Raw genomic sequence first — 22,931 nt, 5'->3', positions numbered from 1 at the left:
GTCTAAGACTCCCAAATATATATTTTACCAATATTTTTTGTAAAAAATTATGTAGGAAAAGTAATAGATTAATTTATGACAAGAGTGCACCCTCAGAAATCTACATTACAAAAGGAGTTTTTACCTTTGTTTAAAAATAAGACTTCCTTGTTGCCTTTTTCTCTATCACTTTTTAGAAATCATCAGAAGTTATATATCGCTTGAAAACATAAAATTTCAAAATTCATCCTTTAAAACCCATTTTAAAATCAGACATTGCATTACCATGTAAATGGCACAAAATCATGTTACAAAATGTTTTCAGTCATGAATTAAAAAAAATTTGGTTTGTATCATGCACATTCAAGTCTATCTTCAAAAACGTGAGTGACAGTTAACAGGTTAAAGGAACAGTTCACCCGAAAATAAAAAAAAATGCTGTTTATCTAGTCACCCTCAGGCCGTCCGATATACAGTAGAAGACTTACTGTTTTTCTTCAGTAGAAGAGTAAAGAAGATTTTTTAGCTGAAATCGAGATCCTTTGGGAGTCATAAGATGCAAGTCAGTGGCTGTCTGTGTTTGAGAATATAAAAGCATAGCAAGGAAAATCAGTTCACCAAATCGGTCTGAAACAGTTCCTCAATCAACACTCACTTTCAGACATGCCTGACAGTCCAACTCTGAAAGAGCCAAAATACCGGTGTATGTCCAACTTAGGTGACTAAATTAACAGCAAATGTTCATTTTTGACTGAACTATCCTAAAACGGGTGGAAGAACTCTTTGACCTCTGCCAGGAACATTAAGAGAAACTGAGCGGTTAGTTGGATAGGTGTTAAAGGAAGACTAATAGTATTGTTTTGCTTTCTGTTGCTAATTAAATGTGTCAAAATCAATGTTATTTTAATTCACATTATTTATGCTTGTGTTATTATATTATATGTGCTGTTATAGTTTTTATTATTATTTTGCATTAGCTTTTATATTTCATTTTTCATTTTAAAGGTCCCGTTTTTCACGCTTTTTTGAAGCTTTGGTTGTGTTTACAGTGTGCAATATAACATGTGTTCATGTTTTGCGTGTAAAAAAACACAGTATTTTTCACACATCTGTATACTGCTCTTTGATAAAAACAGGCTGATGACTTCCTTGTTCTATAAAGTCCCTCCTTTAGAAATACGTGACGAGTTCTGATTGGGCCAGCGGTTCCTGTGTTGTGATTCGACAACAGCTGAGCACGCACTGCCCTCCTGCTAACGTGATTGGACTAGTTTTGAAAAGCAAGTGGGTAGGAACATGTGCTGGAGATGTATTTATAATCACAGGAGCGTTTTTACTGACAAAATGCACATGAAAATCACATTCATTTTTTTGCACAGCCCTAACATCTAGTTAACAAAGCTAAACAGCGTTGCCCTTTGTGTAATAAGTTACAGAAACTGTTAAACGCACCAACCAGACAAAGAGGGAACTGCTCCATCTTTCAAGAATAATCTTTGTGCAAATCCGGCATTAAACTGATAGAGATTGAGGAAGCTGTCCTCAGCAAAATGTGCTGCACATAGTTTTACATGCGGATAATAATTTTCGGGAACCGAGTTAAACATAAATTGTAACCATTAATCTCCAAGTACAGCGTTCCTGGGAAGCCCAAACAACGATGATTGGACTCAGAGATGAAAATAACAGCGTTTCAACGACATGTTGAACACAAACACAGCTCTTCCTTCTTCTCCGTCGGAGCGCAACAAGACCACGCCCCCTTTTTGTGTATTCATGTGGGCGGAGGTTAGTCAAAAAACTGTTTTTAGTGACGTCATTACTGCAGGATCTAGAGGGATGTAGTCCAAACGGGTCGTTTTTTGTAGGCGAACTCTGTTAAATAAAATATCTCGCTTGGCATTGAACTTTGAGCTTTAGATTTTACAGATATTATTTATACTCTAACAACAACATTACACACTAACTAAAGTTTAAAACATGGGATCACGAAGAACGGGACCTTTAATTTTTTGTACTTTGTGATGTACTTTAGACATTTTATTACTATTTAGTTTACATTTATTTTCAGTTGTGGTTTTAGTTGTATTTCATTTCCAAGGAAACATTTCTAATTTTTTTTTTTTCATTTAATTTCTGCTTTATTACAATTAACATAATTTATATTTAATAGTTTAAGTTTAGGTAACAACAACAACCCATGAACAAATGGCAAAAAATGCCAGTTGTTTTTGCTATCAACCATGTGTTGATGCCATGCCAAGTCAGTGAAAAGCAATGAAATCAGACCGAGTACACTTTAAGTTATGAATGCAAGGAAAGTTATGAGCACTGATTTACGTTCATGTTCCACAGAAGATAGAAACACATGAGGGTGAGTAAATTATAACAAAGTGTCTTTTTTCGGTGTACTATCCCTTTAAGATCAACTCTGTGTTCCCGACCATCAGTGGTGGACGAAGTACACAAATCAAGTACTTGAGTAAAAGTACAGATACGTATAATAAAATATTACTCCAGTAAAAGTAAAAGTACTCCTTTTTCAATTTTACTCAAGTGAAAGTACAAAAGTACTAAATGTTTTATGTACTTAAGTAAAAAAGTACTGAAAGATAGATGTTTGCAATTTTATATATAGGCTAATTTAATTTTATATTAGCACTTTTTTTTAATAATCCTACTGCTCAAAATACCTGGGATTTTTTCCAAAATAACCACTATATGGAGTGAAGATATATTTTTGTTGTTGATATGGACTACGCTGATGAGAGTAATGTTCACTGTGAAGCTTACACTGTGATGTACCTGAGAGAAAACAGAGATGACCATCTGATTTTCACCAGTAAGAACAAAGTATTTTAAAGTTTGTTGTTTTACAGAACATCACAGTTATATATGACATGAGAATAAGGCCTGAAGATTTTAAGGAAAATATAATTATATTTTCATAATGATTTTTTCCTTCTCAAACCTTGTCTGTGGTGTAAAAACACCCCTGTCCAAACTGGGTGCATCTCTTCCCCTCTTTGATAATTACTGTAGTAACCATGTTCTGAACATCACATCCTTTCTTTTCTCCCCAGATGTAATATATATATATATATATATATATATATATATATATATATATATATATATATATATATATATAGGTGGTTGAATAAAAATATTTGGACATTATTTATAAAATTACCTCAAGTTAGCACCAGCAAGCTTGTTAGCTAGACAGTTAGCATCAGCTAACAATATTTACTTATTTTCAGTGCGGTTATGAATAACGTCCTTAATAACAATGGATGAAAAGTTTAGAGCTTTACTGATGATTAAGTCTAGAGTGTGTCCACCTTTGTGTGTGGGTCCATGTACATGCTGAATCGACAGGTAAAAAAAAGCCTCAAGTCCAAATATTCATTTATCACCAATTAACCGTTTGACAAACTTGCTTCGATGTCCAGATCTGAATAAAAAAAAATCTCAAACATGCTCCAATTTCCCGATCAGAATGAACCGAGTCGCGAAAAGGCTCCGAAGAGGCGACCTGAATCAACCGAGTCGCGAACAGGCTCCGAAGTGCCGATCTGAATCAACCGAGTCGCGAACAGGCTCCGAAGTGCCGATCTGAATCAACCGAGTCGCGAACAGGCTCCGAAGTGCCGATCTGAATCAACCGAGTCGCGAACAAGCTCCGAAGTGCCGATCTGAATCAACCGAGTCGCGAACAGGCTCCGAAGTGCCGATCTGAATCAACCGAGTCGCGAACAGGCTCCGAAGTGCCGATCTGAATCAACCGAGTCGCGAACAGGCTCCGAAGTGCCGATCTGAATCAACCGAGTCGCGAACAAGCTCCGAAGTGCCGATCTGAATCAACCGAGTCGCGAACAGGCTCCGAAGTGCCGATCTGAATCAACCGAGTCGCGAACAAGCTCCGAAGTGCCGATCTGAATCAACCGAGTCGCGAACAGGCTCCGAAGTGCCGATCTGAATCAACCGAGTCGCGAACAAGCTCCGAAGTGCCGATCTGAATCAACCGAGTCGCGAACAGGCTCCGAAGTGCCGATCTGAAAACTTCGACCAAAGAATGTAAAAAATAACTCCATTTAATATTACGGTTGCGGGGAATTTGGACAAGCATGAGTTATTTTATTTAATCTGTGTTAGTTTAAGGTTATTTTATTTTATTTTTTAACCTAATACACGGAGACACTGATAGATGTGTCTGCTTTGCACTGGAGCATTTCAGTGGGCTTAAATAGTTCTCTCTTTAAAGCGGATTTAGTTCCCAAACAACTGACAATTTTGACCTAAATATGATTTTCAGTTACAATAATTAATCCTAAATTTCGACATTAATAACTTACTTTTAGCAACATCAGACGCACGCACGCTCACAAGATCTCACGGTTCTTACTTCAGGAGACTCGCACTAAACGGTTCATTTGAATCAGTGAGTGGTCGACTCCAGAACAGCTGCAATCGGATCATTCTAATTCGTAAACGAATCGTTTGGTGCGATTCGCGATCCAAGTAAAGTTTATTTTGAAAAGACTCAGTTCATTCATGATGAATCAGACACCGCTTCTGCGTGTCGGAGCACGTGATATATTATAGGGAGTAACGATATGTTTTATGAAATGTAGTGAAGTTAAAAGTACGATCTTATGCTTTGGAATGTAGTGAAGTAAAAGTAAAAGTTACTCAAAATAAAACTACTCCAGTAGAGTTCAGATAATTGAAAAATGTACTTAAGTACAGCATGGCCGCGGGAAGTGGGGGTGCTGGGGGTGCTGCAGCACCCCCTAGTGACGAGAGGGAGATAAAAAAAATGTCGGCCTATTAAACTATTTTGCACAATTTATAAATTCCTTATGAATATTTTAGAAAATGATTTTGACACACGCAGTCTATTACGTATATTTTGGATTTTAATTTCATATTTTGAGGCCTAATCAACACAGGTTCGGAAGTTACGTTGTCAACGTCAGGCAGGCAGGTTTGGTAGCCGAGTAACGAGGTTTCCCGCTCGTTCCACGCAGAATACATTCATCTTTATTTATTACAGCGCACCTCGACATTTGGACACCTGTAACCAGGGCACCCCCCCTGCATGTAGCTCAGGTAAGAGCATGGTGCTGCCGCGCTTGTAACATTTATTTTTTTGGCAACAAGTGTGGGATCCGCTTTGACTAGCCAAGCAATTGTAAGTAGTACACTATAGTATTTTTGGAAGGGGGTGGAGATGAAGAGTATTATTTCGTTCGTGTGTTCTTTGCGTAATGGTTGTGGAGAACTGTTAAATAACGTTTAAATAGTTAGAGATTATTTCCTTGTGGTTTGTGTAAAAAGGTTGGAGATGGAGACAGAAAGCTTTATACTGTGCGTGTGTTTTTTGCGTAATGGATGTGGAGAACGGTTCAATAAACAAATTGCTTAAATAGTCAGAGATTATTTCCTTGTGGTGTGCGTAAAAAGATTTTGGAGTTAATAGAGTTGCGTGTGACATAAACGTGCAGTGACTCAAGCCAGCTGCCCAAATCGATTGCATTGTTTTAGCATTATTGTGAAGTTTGATTAATATTATATTTTGTTGTAATATTATTTGTTGTCTCTAAATAAGTTGCATGTATGTATAGGCTATCTGAAATTGTAATGAAAGTAATTATTTCGTTTTCTTTCGATTATTAAACCATTATTTCTGCTTCTGCTTCAGATTAATAAGGCATTGCGCATATCTGAGAACTGATGTCTGTGTGTTTCAGACCCTGTGCACTGAAGTGTATATGACAATAAAGTAGTAAATCTCAATGTATTTATTTTTTAAATGTATTTTAAATGGGCCTATAGGCTCATAGGTTTTTTGTCCAAAAAAAAAATTCACAGCACCCCCTGTTCAAAATTACTTCCCGCGGCCCTGAAGTACAGTAACGAAGTAAAGCTACTCCGTTACTGTCCACCACTGGCGACCATTGAAGAGAACAAGCTTGTTCAGAAACGTGAGAGAATGGGTTCATCTGTACTGGATGGATGGGGTTAAAGATCCATGTAAAGGGATCAGGTTGCATCTCATCCACCACACAGGAACATAGGCAGACTTTCAGACAGACGAGTGTAATGAGAGTGAGACATGGATACATCACCCTGTCCTCACTCAAGGACAAACGGGACAACAGTCATTTTTGGTATTAATATTTTCATATTCTGCTGTCTGTAGTTCATCGATCTGTTCTTCGATCTGTTTACACCAGCATGACATTCCCGGAGAAGCATTTTATTACTCAAACGTTGCTCTTTAGAAGCTCAGGAGACGTAGTTATGTCTGATATTTCTGCTAAAAATAGTTTACAAAGTCAATAGTTGACAAACAGTAGGAGAATGGAGGCATAACAGTAATGTGGATAGCATGTTGAGATCATGTTAACTTCATATTGAGAACTTTGACTTTAAGTATTCTATAAAGTTAATAGACTATTTTATGCATTTTAGTCTGTTATAATGATCTCAGTGATTTACATTAAAAGCTATCAGAATTTTATCTTTTTGTGCCATATAAATATCGCCATCTGCACCAATTAGTTTTGCTAATAAAATGAAATAGCGTTTTTATCTCCTTGAGTACGAGCTCCATATTCTCACTATATCATCCTAATATATGAGCCTGACATATAAATGTCTGATATATGGAATATAATATTCATCAAAAGTATATATGCATACTTTTTTATTTTTAAAAAGATTTTGTCTAAAGTCTCAATAAACTGTTGTTCAAATTTCAAATTGTTATTTGATATGTCAGGCTTTATTGGGTTAATTGTTTTATATGCTGAACTGCAGTGTCACATAATTATGCAGCAATGGAAAGCATTTGTCTGATTTAACCGTTGCCCAACCTGTGACCTGCTTTTTACTTTATTTACTCTTCCTCAAAAACTCATTAAGAACCTCTAAAGATTTACTAACCAGTACTGGCCGTTTAATTAGTGCATGTGTGTCTTGATTTTTGAGCGCCTGAAGGCTTGAAATCATCAGTAAGAATGTTTTAATTATAAAAAACTACAAACTAATTAGCTATAATTTTAATCATATATATATATATATAATTTTCCAGAATTTTTTTTTTTTTTGTAGTTTAATACATTTAGTGAGTTATAATTTAGGCTTCCCAACTTGTTTATTATTTTGTAAAGAAAAAAAAATAAAGAAAAAAAAATTATATATATATATATATATATATATATATATATATATATATATAGGTATATGTACTTTAATTTAAGAAATTTAAAATACTTTTTAAAAAATTATAATTTATTTATTTATTTTATTTAGCAATGCATTTTTATATTTAAAATGCATTTAAATATAACAATAATATATAAATATAAATATACCTAGGCTCAAAATACAAAAAAAGGCTCTTCATCAAGTTTTAACCCACATCATGCCATTATATTTTATTTATATAAACTTCAAACTTGTATATTGTTTTGTAAAGAAAAATATATAGCAATGCATTTATATATTATATATATATATATATATATATATATATATATATATTTATTTATTTATTTGTACTTTTCTACAAAATGTTTATATTTTTTTATATTTTATATTACTTTTTGATTTATCTAAAATATATTTCAAAAAAATACAATCACACTGTGAAACAGGGTTATAAAAAAGGAAGCTATTTTACTTTCAACAATAGCTTGTAGGACGAAGCCAACAAATGCAGTGAGCAGCATAGTCATCACATCGGAAATCACCCTTAACAGATAAAAGGATAATACGACAAAGATATCGCTTTCCTCATTGGACAATCAAACTAATGTTTTATTGTGAATATGAGACTGAGCTGAAGAATGAATGTTGTACCAGATGCAAGTAATCTCACTCGCTCATTATATCTCTCTCTCATAATACAGTACTCTACATAATATAGTGAGCTTTTAATACAGTGATACAACCAAGTTTTTAATGAAGCAACTCAACATTGTTTCGTTATTAGTTCTGAAGTGACGTTCTCAAATAAGCAACGGATCTTGAGCTCAGCTGTTTAACTAAAATTGTGCTGTGATTACCTACAGCAGTTGGCCTTTGGCATAGCCATGCCGATATACAGCCATATCACACTGCTATTCGAGTGATATTGCTCTTAGTGTATGTGTGTGTGTGTGTTTGTGTGTGTGTGTGTGTGTGTGCATTGCTGAATACTAATTGATCATACAATGCATTTTTTCCATTGAATATTCCTCTCAGAAATATGTCCCATTACTAAAGTAAAATGGCTTGGGAACACGTTATTCAGTATTTTAGTTATTTAGTCAGTTTGTCTCTCTCTCTCTCTGTGAATCAGCTGGACTGTACGCTTCCCCTGCGTCATGAATATGTGTCGTGGGGTCAAGCAGATTGGTATTAAGTCCTTAATGAAGTCTGCTGAGACTCAGATTGCAGTGTGTTTGTGTGAAGAGCTGTGATAATTACATCCTGTCTTGGGGTTGGAGAAGACCTCTTGTTCCGTACAATACTTTTTGATATAACAGTCGCTTCTCCCAGCATTATTTCTCTAGTAATGAGGGGAAAATGCATTTTGAGGAACAACTGCAGATTTTTTCACTGAATTGATTTTATAAAAATAGAATTTTCCTTCAGAATCTGAACTGTGTTCCAATTCGTATACTGTCCACCATGAGTATTGTGCGAGGCTAAAATCATAGGCTCATCTTCTGTTATTGCAGTCAGATGCAGTTGTGTAGCACACACTTCATTTTGCTGTAGAATTTCCACTTCTAATTCATTAATTTAAAAACTAGAGTGCGTAATAACTGGTTCTACGTTACATGGGAATGTAACAAGTAACTTTTTCTAGGTATGATAGTCCTAACTGATCTTGAAAGTAGTGTAGTATGCTGATCATATACTGTATATGCAATACTGTTTTTTAAAATATTGTATGAAACAGTAAGCATTACGTAATAATTATTTTGACTGTTTGATACATATTGTTTCATATATGCACATTCAATCAAAGCAATACACAGATGATACAGTATGTTTGAAATGGAAAGCTAGCCTTGAACACTGCATCTATCTATTTTATGCAAATGCATTATAAAAATGGAATGGAAAGTTTTTATACATTTACATTTATTAATTTGGCAGACACTTTGGCAGAACCTTACAGTTGAGGAATACTACAAATGATGTATCATTAAATCACAATAAACACGAGAAGTGTTCGTTATACAAGGTTTCGGTCATCGTTCAAAATAGTAAAAAGCTAGGACAGGAGGATAATAAGTGAACAGAAAATGTTAAGGCTTAGATTTTTTTACATTTATTATTATTATTGAAGGCAGTTAGATGCTCATGGAAGAGATGAGTTTTCAATTGACTCTTGAAGAAAATGTCCTTAAGAGGTTATTAGTTTCTAATATGTACACTTTAAGTACTAATATGAATCTTTAAGGTACCAAAATGCACCCTTTAGGTATAAATACGTACTTTAGAAAAGATACCACCCCAGGGACAGCTGTTGTACCTTTATTTCTGAGAGTGTAGACATGCCAATGTCTTGAACTGGATGCGAGCCACGAATGGAAGCCAGTGTAGAGAGATGTGAAGCGTTGTGACATGGGCTCTCTTGGGCTTATCGAAAACTAGATGTGAATTATATGCAGAATTCTGTTTGCACATGTTAGAAGTCCAGCAGAAACATCGGAATAGTACAACCTAGAAATGACAAGAAGCTGTGTTGCATGCTCTGTTTGGAATGGTCTTATCTTTCTGTTGTATCGTAGTGCGAACCTGCATGATCGTGCTGTTTTTGCAATGTGATCTTTAAAAGTCTGAACATCAAGGATCACCACAAGATTCGTGGGTGAACTCGATGGGAGTATCATTGATTGGCCATGTTGGATGGAAAACTGGTGCTGTACTGATGAGGTGGCTGGTACGATAAGAGGTTCTGTCTTTGACCGGTTGAGCTGCAGGTCAATAAATAGGTAAACAGAGAAGAGGAGGGGTCCAAGAACTGAGCCCTGAGGAACCCCAGTGACCGGCTGATGTGATTTGGATACCTCTCCTCCCCAAGCCACCTTGAAGGACCTACCTGTGAGGTAAGACTCAAACCAGTGGAGTACAGTTCCAGTGATGCCCAGTGATGGACAGAAGGATTTGATGATTAACAGTGTCAAATGCAGCATATAGATCTGGGAGAATGAGAACTGAAGATTTGTACTCAGCTCTTGCAGTCCATAGCGCTTCAGTGGATATGTTTGCATGCAACCAAATAATCTGTTTGTAATCGGATTGACGGCTCAATCTTCATGTAAACACCTTAATCGATCTGAATAAAGTTTCGATCGAATGGAAGGGGGTGGTTTATTCCTCTTCTAATACGATTGAGAGTGCACGCAAACACTCCATCAGATTGAACCACGGAAAAGAACTGTGCATGTGCAACAGTGCCCATAAATTGATAAATATTAATGCACATCAACCCGATCACTTTATTTAGCGTTCATCTAAACACTTAAATCAGATTCATCAATCGCAATTAATTCAGTCCGATTGAACCAAAAATTGTGCATATAATTTTAGCCAGTGACTGACAGCAAGGCGGTTTCAGTTAAATGGCCACTTTTATATCCAGACTGGTTATTGTCCAGCTGTTTGTTCTGTGAGAGGAAGGAAGACACTTGGCTGAAAACAATGCATTCAAGTGATTTTGTTATGAAACAACAATTAAAATATTATATTTAGTGAAATAATAAGTGAAAGATAATATTTTTATATTTAGCATATATATATTTTTTTTTCTAAAATACCGTTAACTGTAAAATTGACATTATAATGATGCAAAAATGGTCAGTTGGTGTCACTTCTGGTTGATTGGTAACATTGGGAGTGTGACATCAGGCGTTAGGATACTGTATTCCACTCTGCTTGTATTGTGCACCATTTTTGACAAATTTACTGTATTTTGTAACATATCCATACAGTGTAGAACACACTGCATACTCCACTTAAACAGTGTGTATTATCTGACACCCAATGAGCCCTGAGCTCTGCCTCTCTCTCCTCTGATTGGTGCTTTGCGATTGATTGAACTAGCTACTGTTCAATCAATCACTTCTTCCAGCAGTTGATGATCAATTGTGTGTATGAAGTCAGCTGAGTGTGAGTGTGTTGCTGGATGATTGTTATTGAGTCATTTATGTGCTATTAGTTTGACTGAAGTTGACATCAACACAAGCAAACGTCTCTCTCTCTCTCTCTCTCTCTCTCTCTCTCTCTCTCTCTCGCTTTAATCAAATGAAGTACATTAGAGCTCTATTTAAAACAACATTACATTATTATTAGTTAGGAATGTTCAGTAAACTTTGGCTTAACGTTATGTAAATATTGTGTAAATCTTAGAACAGTTTAATTTTCTTACAATTATGTTAATAAACTGTTCATATGGTGTCCTAACTTTAAGCTGAGCATGAATATTGCATGTTTTATTAAGCTAACACACACACATAAACAAACACGCACATGTGTGCATCTCATTATGTTAATTCAGCATGAGGCTCGTAACTAGATGTATTTGCACTTTAAATGTAGTTTCTGAACTCACAGGTGATTAACTGTAAATCTCTGTGCTGATCTCAGATCTATATAGATAAGCAATTTCTTTTTAGTATCTAATAATTTTTTTATATTTAATTTCATAATTTTTTATAATTTCGTAATTGATTCCTTATAAAATATTTGTTTTTAAAGTTATTTAAATATATTATTTTGAAATTTTTATGAAGTAATTTTATTTTTATTTTTATTTTTTCAGAAACTTAATATTTTGTTTGTATTATTTTTTATTATTCAATCATTGTTATATTATTTGTAATAATTTATTTCACAGTTTATTTTATTAATTTCTTTCATACAATATTTTTTACATTTTTATTTTATTTTATTCTGCTGTATGTAATTGTTTTATTTTTATTTATTTAACATTTTATTTTTAAGTAATATTTATATATTTTATACATATTTTATGCATATTTTTATATAGATTTTAAATAATACATTTTTACTTCGTTATCTATAATTATTTTATTTAGTTTTTTCCTTAAAATGTATAGATTTTTGATGCAAAAAAAATGAGACTTCAATTCTGGTCAGACGGTGGGGTGGTATTTTAGTATGCAAATTTATTCAAAGAATATAGGAAATGAGAATACAACTCATAACTTGCAAACAGATTAGTAAGTATTAAAATCAGCTTCAAATATAGAAAATACAAATCCCAAAATTAATATAGTTTTAAAAGCAATCCATGTATGATGGATGTTGCCCAATTAAAAGTAATACAAAATGCATTATAATATTCAAAAGTAATCAAGATGTTAAAAATATTAATAATACAAAGTATACAACAATACCCTGTATATCAAAAGTCAAAAGTTATAATAGTATTCATATAATAACAAGTAATATAATAATAATCATATCTGAGATGAATAAAACCTGAGAGAAGTTCAAAGTATTCAAGTGAGCCCGGAATCAAAGATAAAGAAGGTGAGAAAAGACTAAGTCCAGCTAGAAGGGTCTATGCTGAACTCAGTCTGAGCGAGAGAGAGAGAGAGAGGGGTGAATTTGCCTCCTCTTATAGCCCTGCCAATCTGTATCAAACCCATGCCACGTCTCTGCAGCCACGTCTCAAACAGATATCAAAACAGTCGTCATCCTTCTCCGAAAATACATCCTAGCCCTTGCAGCCTAATTTCAGTTCCCTATTTCGTAAGGTCAGCAGATTGTATGTTCAAAGTCCAACTGTCCTACCTCAGAAGATTAATCGTCTGGTTCTCTTTTGTTAAGAACCCACAGGGGGGGGTTCGAATGACTCCAAATAGCAGACGTGTGATGGAATATAAACGTCTCTGAATCATGCTGTTTTTAGAAGTATAAACATTTCGTGGAAATCTTTTATCTTTAACTTTTCTTATTTCCATATTGATATAGAAGTCTTCTAAGTCTAAAGTTCAGCTGAGGCCTTCAGCACAGGCTGTCCTGTACTTTTAAGCACGTAGCAAATGCACACATGACAGAAGTCAGAATTTGGGTTACATCAGTCCCCCACTCGAGTCTTGACAAAAAGACTCGCACCCAAAATCCTTTCCCTTGAAAATAATATACATAATAGTCAAAGGTAACAAATACATATGCAGAAAAAAATAAGTAAGTAAAACATTTCAGATAGGCACTTAATCGTGTAAGCATAAAGGAAATATAAAAGTGAATGAATCTTTTCAGGTAGACTGCAGATACCTCTTTAACCCCAGCCGCGTTAAAGTTGACAGGAATTCTTCACCAAGCTGATCAGACGAGGAGCACTAAAAGCATCCGACCCCTGACCTCACCTGGACTTTTGCTGGGTCGAGGACTTACTACAGCATACCCTTCTTTCCATCTCTAAACTTATCATCATACTTTCTCTTCTTAATGGGTAGCTTCTTAAGATATTTGTCCTTATTGGATTGGGGTATCATGTCGCAAATTTCCAAACTTTCGTTGATCTTTTTCAACATCTCGTATCTTTCCTTACCCTTCACCTCTAATTCATAAATTTCTTCATCATTGCTGACAGCAATAGGAGTAAAAGAATCTTTTTGATCAATAATCTTGTGAGGCATCTTGATGTAGGGATTTGTAAATCTATATATCAGCTGGTAGATGAAAGCACAAGTCTCTCAGATGATGTAGAGTTAGCGTGCGATGTGATGACGATGCGTCCAGTTCTTGGGATCCAACACTGATGTCCAGCTACGAGCACAGCAACCTCTCCCGAATCGTTGATGAGCTGCACTGTTGCAGAAGTCACACCAAAGGGTCACCCTTAGAACCAGTCGTGTGGTAAATGTACGCAGGATAGGTTCCGTATCAGCATGCACTCATACCTGTTTAGTTTTAGAGTAGTAGGAACAGAAATATGTGGAAACAAAAGAACACAAACACAAACACACACACACACACATATAATGCCAAAGCGAAGCGACAAACATTACATATAACATTTACACACACACACGAACAAGGACACAACAAGACAGATAAAACAACATTAATCACAATTGTTACATGTAAACATTATGGTTTTCAGTTTCATTTCATCATTTTATAAACAAATAAATACATTAGATCCAGGGGAACTCAGCATTGGAAACCTGGAGAGAAGTAAACAATTAATCATTAATCATTGTTCGTCCTTAGTAGCAATCCGTCTGATAGAGCTTACACCTGTTGGACAAATTCAAAGTGAAAACGGTATCATCAACAACCTAAGGAACAGATATGGTGAATTTTGGTTAATTTTGATTCTCTGGAAGCAAGTGAACAATCACTAAATAAATAATCGATAAACGAATCAATCAATTCTTACACTCCTGACATCAGTCAGACCCTCCATCACCTCACAGAGGTTGAAAACAAACATTGATTACAACCTTAATTTTAGAAAGGGTACCCTTAATCTATAAAAAGAAAATCTATTGTGCATTGAGAGATATTGTTAGTATAAGCAAGCTGCAACAGGGGCTTCACTTGTGCAAGATGCTTCCATCGAGTCAAGCCTGGCTCGATTTCAATGAGTAGAGAGAAAAGTTGGAGTAGTCAGCAACACTGAGTAAGGACCTTCATACCTGGAAGACATTGGACCTAAATTCCCTATTTCTGAACCATTACTTTGTCCCCCACTTGTACAGGATTTTAGCCGTTAAATTAAATGCAGCAGTCTTTAAGTCTCCCGCAATTTGGACGCTTAGGGCACTGAACGGGCATCCTTAAATGTGCATAATGTGTACCCATGATCAGAGGGTACAAAAATAAAATCTACCTGTCAATGTGTAAAAGGTCCTCGCGGGCGAGGACTGTGGCTAATTGATATCATACCTCTTCATAATCGTGGCTTTGTTTGTAAATGATGGATTTATCTGGACAGTCTGTCCCTCACAGTTTGTAACATATCTGGTCAAATCCATGTTTGTTGTAACATAGTATTAGTTTTATGAACCCCTTGGTGTGCAATCCTGTGGTATAGATCAATTAATATCTGCTAGGCGGAACACCCTTTTCATTTAGAGCATTAATTCCTTCTTCAGTTAAAATAGCTCCTAACCTTTTTGACAAATTTCATTATCTTCATTTGTGTACAATTTAGATAGAGTTTCTGATCCTGCACAATTTGGATGAACAGGGAAAATTGCAGTTACCTCTCCAAGTGATGCACCCCGGGCCGCCTCTCTCACAGCCTTATCAGCTAGCGAGTTTCCTTTTGCCCACCAATCATTGAAAGTACTGTGACCTGTAACCTTGCAAACCGCAACACTGTTAGGTGAAATGTTCTTGCATGTTTCAAGAATTTCTTTAATAATGGTTTGATGACTTATTGGCATACCGGCGGTGGTCAGATAACCGCGACGTTTCCAGACAGGACCATAACTCTGCACTACATGATAACTGTAGGCACTGTCAGTAAAAATATTCACATAAATGGAGCTATTTTCGCTTGCAGTTAATTTAAGTGTAAAATTTAAAGCAGCTTTCAAAGCATGCAGTTCAGCGATCTGAGCACTTCCTCCCCGTAGCGACCCTTCAGCCAAGACTTCGCCCATCCTCCCCTCTACTACCGCCCAACCTGTGTAGCGTGTTTCCCCCTCATAAAAGCTGCTGCCATCCACGAACATGTCCATGACATTTGCAAATGTCTAATTTCTGACGAAATGTCCTCTGTCACAAGTAACCACCACAGCACAGTCATGTGCCCTCCCTTCGTTCTCCATCAGGGAGGCAGGGTTCGTCCGGTTATCTGTAACAACAGTAAGCTGAGGACTCATTAGAGCAGTTTCCCACTTAGCAGGTCGCTGATTTGAGATCGATTTCACCTTTGTTTCAGGTAACAAACGTAAAAAGCGATGTGGGGTATGTAAAATAGTCTGGTTGTAGCCGACGATGTGCTCAGTGACCTTCAATGCCCACTCTGCACAGTCCAACGCCATCAAGTACGGCATCTGTCCTTTCATAGAAGAAGGAATCACAATCGAATAATATCCAACAGTTCCAAAACTTTTGTCACTTTTATGCTGTCCCAGCACACAGTTGTAAGCATTCTGGCCTACATGTGTCCAAATGTGGAGCGGTTTTGTTCATGTAACGCAGGAGAAGAGGCTAGTGCGGATTTGAGAAGAGTGAAAGACTCAGCCATGTCTGCTGTCCACTCTAGAGGGGAAGCACCCGGAAGGCCTCCCTTAAGAGCCTCGGTTAGAGGTTCATCCAAATCAGAAAAATCAGGGAAATAAACCCGATTAAAATTAAATAGCCCCATTAATGATCTTAAACCAGTGACTGTGGTTGGCTTCTTTAATTTTGTAATTGTTATGACCCGATCTGGAAAAGGTCTTTTTCCCTCATGACCAACACTCTGACCTAAAAATGTAATAATGGTTGAAACAGCTGTACTTCCCGTTTGTTCAGGAGGAAGCCAGCCTCTTGAAGTGCTCTCAACAAGAGAGTGAGTACACTCAGATGCTGCACCTTATTTGGAGATGCAAAAAGAATGTCATCACAATATTGAATTATAACGGACGGCGCGCACTATTCTTTTAAAATGGTTGAATGATTGGCAACAATGGGGTTGCTTTGGTGGTCACAGCATTCAATGCGGTATAGTCTATAGTAAGCCTATAGTTATCGTCTGGCTTTCTTACAGGCCACATGTGAATCACATTGAGAGGCACATCTTACCACAATCCCTTTCTCGAGCTGGGTCACAATTGCCTGTGCCGCTCTCTCTTTTTCTCCGAAGAGGATACTGGAATACTGGAGGAGGTGCAGGACCTGAAACATTCAGAGGTTTAATTCTGCAAAGACCAACATCAAGTTTAGAAGTTGACCACAAATCTGAAAATTTCTCAGAAAAATATTGTATCATTGGAGAGTCAGTAGACTCTTTCTCATTTGCTGTAACAGCTCCAATGTTAAATTTAGGAGTTCAATTTTTCTGACGACTGGAATGGGAACTGGCAAAAATTGACTAACTATTTGATTTAGTTAATAAAATATCTGCTTCTAATTTCTCCAATATATCCATTCCCACTACAGTGCCAACTTGACTTTCTCCAACCCAGAATTGCACCCGAAAGGGTTTGCTTAAGTGGATAAATTATTAAGGGAATTAATTGAGACTGTGTGAAAAGACTGCCATCAGATAATCCTCGAAGAGTCATGTGTTTATTTGTAAAATGTAAATTGTAGTAGTTAAATAAATATGTAGCTATCCTGATCTCAAGTGCTTTGGTCAGCCTGTGGCATCAGCAGCTTAAGCTGTGCCTGCATGTCGATTTCCTTTTTTCTGCATCACCTCTATTTTCAGAGCGAAGCCGAAGGGGGGGGGGGGCTACTTTGGTAGCCGTCGCTGTTGCTGAAAAGAGGAACCTTTTTAAACATTTTTAAAACCCTCGCTCTCCATCTCGCTCAGGGCACCTATTTACGTAGTGGCCTGTTTCCTGACAATTATAACAGGTAATTACAGAGACAGAGGGCGATCCAATCGCATCATCTGCTCTTTTCGTTTGGTCAACAATATCTTGAGCTCTGGTTCCCCACGTGTGCCGTGTGTAACAGTATATGAGATTTCAAATCAACAGCTTCTTTTGTAGCAGCAAACTCCTTCAAAGCTCATGTGAAATGCTCAGTATATTTAACAAAGGGCTTGTTAGGGCCCTGTCTGATCAATGTTACATTAGTAAAAATTTGGATTCCTGATCCAATCACATGCTGTACTTCAATACGCAGTTCGTTAAATTAAGTAGCAAAATCATTTGCGGTTGTAATTAGTACAGTTAGATTTCATAATTGGCAGCGTGTTTACAATGCTAGGTAAATCACGCACACCAATAGTTCGATAGACCCCCACTTGGCCACCTGCTTATAGCATGGTAACCTTGAATATAATTTCACATATTTGCCCCACTCAGCCTCAGCTTCTTCCAAACTGCCAGGAGAAATAACAAACTGTATTCACAATTCTCAGAAATCTGTTACATTTCTGCCAGTTATAAATGTCATCAATCTTAGGAGCTTTGCCTATATCGGCTCTTGGCTCCTTTGTTACAAGATTTTTAATAAATCCCACATATCTTATAGCCTCTCTAGCTGCTTGCGCTAAATTATAAACCTGTACAATTCTACCATTTCTGTCTGTCAAAAGCCCTTTGACTTTCCTTATCCATCAACAACATAAAACACGTGCCTATTTCTTCTGTTCTTTGTGATCAGTAATTTCCTTCAACCTGTTAACTGTCACCCCGTCCCGAATACGGGACGCCTGCGCCGACTACACCACAATCAAATCCAATCCTGACAAACTATATACCATTGGAAAAGTCCAAGACTCTCAAATATATATTTTACCAATATTCTTGTTAAAAGACTATGTAGGAAAAGTAATAAAATTCATTTATGACAAGAGTACACACTCAGAAATCTGCATTACAAAGGAAGACTTCCTCGTTGCCTTTTTCTCTATCACATTTCATAAATCATCAGAAGTCATATATCACTCGAAAACATAAAATAATCAAAATTCATCCTTTAAATCCCATTTTAAAATCAGACATTGCATTACCATGTAAATGGCACATCAAAATCATGTTTACAAAATATTTTCGGTCATGAATTGTAAAATTTTAGGTTTGTATTATGCAAATTCAAGTCTATCTTCAAAAACGTGAGTGACCGTAGAGGGGTCAAAACCCATTCACTCGTGGACCCGAAATCTCTCTAAATCCAACTTTAACCATTTTCTGTCTTATTTCTTCTACATCACATATTCATTTGGAGTTTCTTTTATTTGAACAAGTGCCATTATCTCATGTGCTGACAAATCCAACAAGGAAAAGGTTTATTCAATGCAGATACACTTAATTAAAATTAATTCTTTATTTATCTTAACTTATTTTTACTTATCTTTACTTATTTTTATTTATCTGTACTTATTTAACTTAATTCCTTTACTTATTTAACTTATTTCACCGTCTGCCAAATTATTGATCTAAATTTAGTCGCAAGGTGGGGTTCTGTTTGTGTCGAAACTGCCAAGTCTAATCCCAGAGACTATATCCAAAAACAAGAGACGGCATTCAGACCCGACCAGCACGCTGTAAGTAAACCCTCACAGCGCGTGTCTCAAAATACTGTTGCATTTTCGGTTTAACCCAAAAGTGCTCGCAATACACCCCCGGTAACCCCGCAGGATGTAAAGCGCAGATATTTATCCACACTACCAGTAACCCTCAATAGTGAACAACACATTTAATGCCGCGGATCGCCGTCTCGTCCCCCAGCGCGCGCTGATTTTTCAATACGGTTAAACCACCGTCTACGGTTATACCACCGGCTATGACCCAAGCTCATTCTCTTGCTGCAGTCAAGATTAGTGAACGAGGTGGGTCCACAGATATATCTCCTAGACCCGGCAGGCAACACCACAGAAGCCCATAAAGAGAAAAAGATGAGCTACTCACCTCTCTTTATTTTGCCTTGCGTTGCATCAAAACTTAATGAAATGAAAACTTCAACGATCTCCAGCGGGTGCCTCCAAAACTGATGCAAAAAAAATGAGACTTCAATTCTGGTCAGACGGTGGGGTGGTATTTTAGTATGCAAATTTATTCAAAGAATATAGGAAATGAGAATACAACTCATAACTTGCAAACAGATTAGTAAGTATTAAAATCAGCTTCAAATATAGAAAATACAAATCCCAAAATTAATATAGTTTTAAAAGCAATCCATGTATGATGGATGTTGCCCAATTAAAAGTAATACAAAATGCATTATAATATTCAAAAGTAATCAAGATGTTAAAAATATTAATAATACAAAGTATACAACAATACCCTGTATATCAAAAGTCAAAAGTTATAATAGTATTCATATAATAACAAGTAATATAATAATAATCATATCTGAGATGAATAAAACCTGAGAGAAGTTCAAAGTATTCAAGTGAGCCCGGAATCAAAGATAAAGAAGGTGAGAAAAGACTAAGTCCAGCTAGAAGGGTCTATGCTGAACTCAGTCTGAGCGAGAGAGAGAGAGAGAGGGGTGAATTTGCCTCCTCTTATAGCCCTGCCAATCTGTATCAAACCCATGCCACGTCTCTGCAGCCACGTCTCAAACAGATATCAAAACAGTCGTCATCCTTCTCCGAAAATACATCCTAGCCCTTGCAGCCTAATTTCAGTTCCCTATTTCGTAAGGTCAGCAGATTGTATGTTCAAAGTCCAACTGTCCTACCTCAGAAGATTAATCGTCTGGTTCTCTTTTGTTAAGAACCCACAGGGGGGGGTTCGAATGACTCCAAATAGCAGACGTGTGATGGAATATAAACGTCTCTGAATCATGCTGTTTTTAGAAGTATAAACATTTCGTGGAAATCTTTTATCTTTAACTTTTCTTATTTCCATATTGATATAGAAGTCTTCTAAGTCTAAAGTTCAGCTGAGGCCTTCAGCACAGGCTGTCCTGTACTTTTAAGCACGTAGCAAATGCACACATGACAGAAGTCAGAATTTGGGTTACATCAATTTTATATAGTTTTTTCTGTTTTATTTTATTTTATAATGTATTTATACATTTTATATCATTATATACATTTGTACACATCTGGGAACTTATTTATTTTTGGTCACCGATTTTATTTTTTGGGTATCTATATTAATGGTTTGGCAACGCTGTGTACTGTCACTCCAATAAAGTACAATAATACTATAAAGTTAAAATGCACGTTTGAAGCCCAAGTCGGAGAGAGATGAATAAAGTTGGAGGAGACACAGAACAGTTGAGAAGAAACTGAGAATATATGAAGATACATGACAGCTCTGTCCTCTTGAGCATCCTGCAAGAGACAGACTGAGAGAGAGAGAGAGAGAGAGAGAGAGAGAGAGAAGTGTGTTTGTGTCTGTTGGACTGAAGCTCTTTCTGAGGTCTTTGCCTGCAGTCATGTGTGTGTAGCAGCATTTGCATGTGTGTCTTTGCTCAGAGCTAGTCATGCTACTGAATGCACATTTCACACACACACACACACACACTCAGACCCGCGGGGATCGCTGTCACTCATTCCCCCTCCGAGCTTCACAGTTGGCGATCTGTCGCTTCCTCCACTCGTCTCAATCATCAGCGGCGTCCTCTCCTCCCTCTCTCTCAGACCCCTCCTCCTCCCACACTCTTCCTCTCTCTCGCTCCGTTTAGTTTCGCTCTCATCTCTCTCTCTCTGTGAAAATGTCATGATACAGTTGATGATAGATGAGATTCCAGCTTCTTCTTTGTCAAAAACTGCTACTACTTACCTAGAAACTGCAACCTGTAAGTACCCAGTGTGTGTGTGTGTGTGTGTGTGAGTATTTTCAATCTCAGATATTTACAAATCACACGCTATTCTCAGTGTGTTGAAAGTAGTTGCGTTTGAATGCATTTTGAGCATTAATTGCTTATAACTATTTTTTTTTTTTTTTTGCAATATATAAGGAGCGTGTATGAATTTGAATATTAATTCAGTCTTTGAGGGTATTGTCATACATGTTTAGGGTTTTTTGATTGCTTGCTATGCTAAACATCATGTTCTTCAGCTGTACTTTTGTCTCGTTTTGTATCTTTTAAAGCATATTTACTTGAAACTCAATTGAATAAGATATTAAGAAATTTCAGAGAATTGTACATATTTGTAAAAATATTTTGTTAATATAAAAAAAAAATTTGTTAGTATTATTGCATTTATATTTCAGAGAAATATGTGCATTTTACATAATTTTTTATATATATAATTAAAACATGATTATTTTAATATATATTCTTCAGCTGTATTTTATATTGTTTTGCATTTTTTAAAAGCATATTTACTTGAAGCTCAGTTGCGTAAGATATTAACATATTTCATTTTTTTTTTTATTTTTTTTTTTTTTAAATATATTTTTTAATATCATTAAATTTAAATTTTAGAGAAATGTATGCATCTTAAATTGTTATTTATATATAAATATTTATTTTTTATTACTTTCAGTACTTGCAAATATTTATAACCATCATATATAAGCATTATTTTAATTTAACTGTATTTCTTATTTGCAGTATATATAAGCAACATGCATGTGTTTGAATATATAATCAGTCTTTGAGGGCATCTCAAAAATCATGTCGAACATGTTTAGTCTTTTATGTCTTATCTTGTATTTTTGTGTCGCTTTTGCATGCTGCTTAAAGGCCCATTTTTAATTAGCGTATTGATTTTAGTGTGCTTTAAATTGCTAATTAGTATTTTGCTTCAAGGTGAATCACAGAGTATTATCTTTATAGAGAAGTAGCATGGTTTTACCATGTTCTTTGGACACTGTGTTTTGAATACCACATCAGTTTATTATAAAGCTGAAAGTGAGGCATGACAGATAGAGACATGCTACATATAAGCCATAACATGAGCGTATACATGTCTGTATTTGCACGTGTGCTCAGTCTTTGTCGTGGTTCATGCATCACGGCTCATTACGTGTTTGTAAGTGGCTCTGAACATGTCCTGGATGTGTCTTAAGTGTCTCTTTTAATTGGTTTATTGATCCATGTGCTCTAAGTTGAGTGTTGGATTGTGTTTGAAGGTGAACTTGTGTTACTGTGGTGTGGAGATAATTGATAGCATGGTGCTTGTGGCTACAGCTTTTACTGTGTGCTTTATAATGGGATTCTCTGAAGATCCATGGACTGCAATGGAAAATAAAACACTGGAACGAGCTTTTATTTGGTGTGTTGGTCCGGTGCATATACATATATTTTTTATATTATTTTATAATGTTTCATTTTTATTAAATTATAAAAAATAAAAAAAATAAATCGTTAAAAATCACAGTCATTGCTTCTCT

General features: G+C 36.0%; 1 protein-coding gene and 1 long non-coding RNA gene across 2 annotated transcripts in view; one reads left to right on the top strand and one right to left on the bottom strand.

Moving 5' to 3' along the window:
* LOC113060804 (synaptotagmin-7) overlaps positions 1 to 22,931 on the top strand; it is a 111,212-nt gene that overhangs the window by 47,572 nt on the left and 40,709 nt on the right. The window lies entirely within an intron of this gene.
* LOC113060805 (uncharacterized) lies at positions 12,406 to 20,604 on the bottom strand. The gene is made up of 3 exons (XR_003278295.1): positions 20,005 to 20,604; positions 19,545 to 19,623; positions 12,406 to 13,922 (listed from the first exon to the last, which is right to left on the bottom strand). It is a non-coding gene; the product is annotated as an uncharacterized LOC113060805 (long non-coding RNA).

Source organism: Carassius auratus, chromosome 42, assembly GCF_003368295.1.
Source record: "Carassius auratus strain Wakin chromosome 42, ASM336829v1, whole genome shotgun sequence".
Classification (NCBI taxonomy): domain Eukaryota; kingdom Metazoa; phylum Chordata; class Actinopteri; order Cypriniformes; family Cyprinidae; genus Carassius; species Carassius auratus.
Note: the sequence above shows the minus strand (reverse complement) of the source record. Positions and strands in the feature narration are given on the sequence as shown.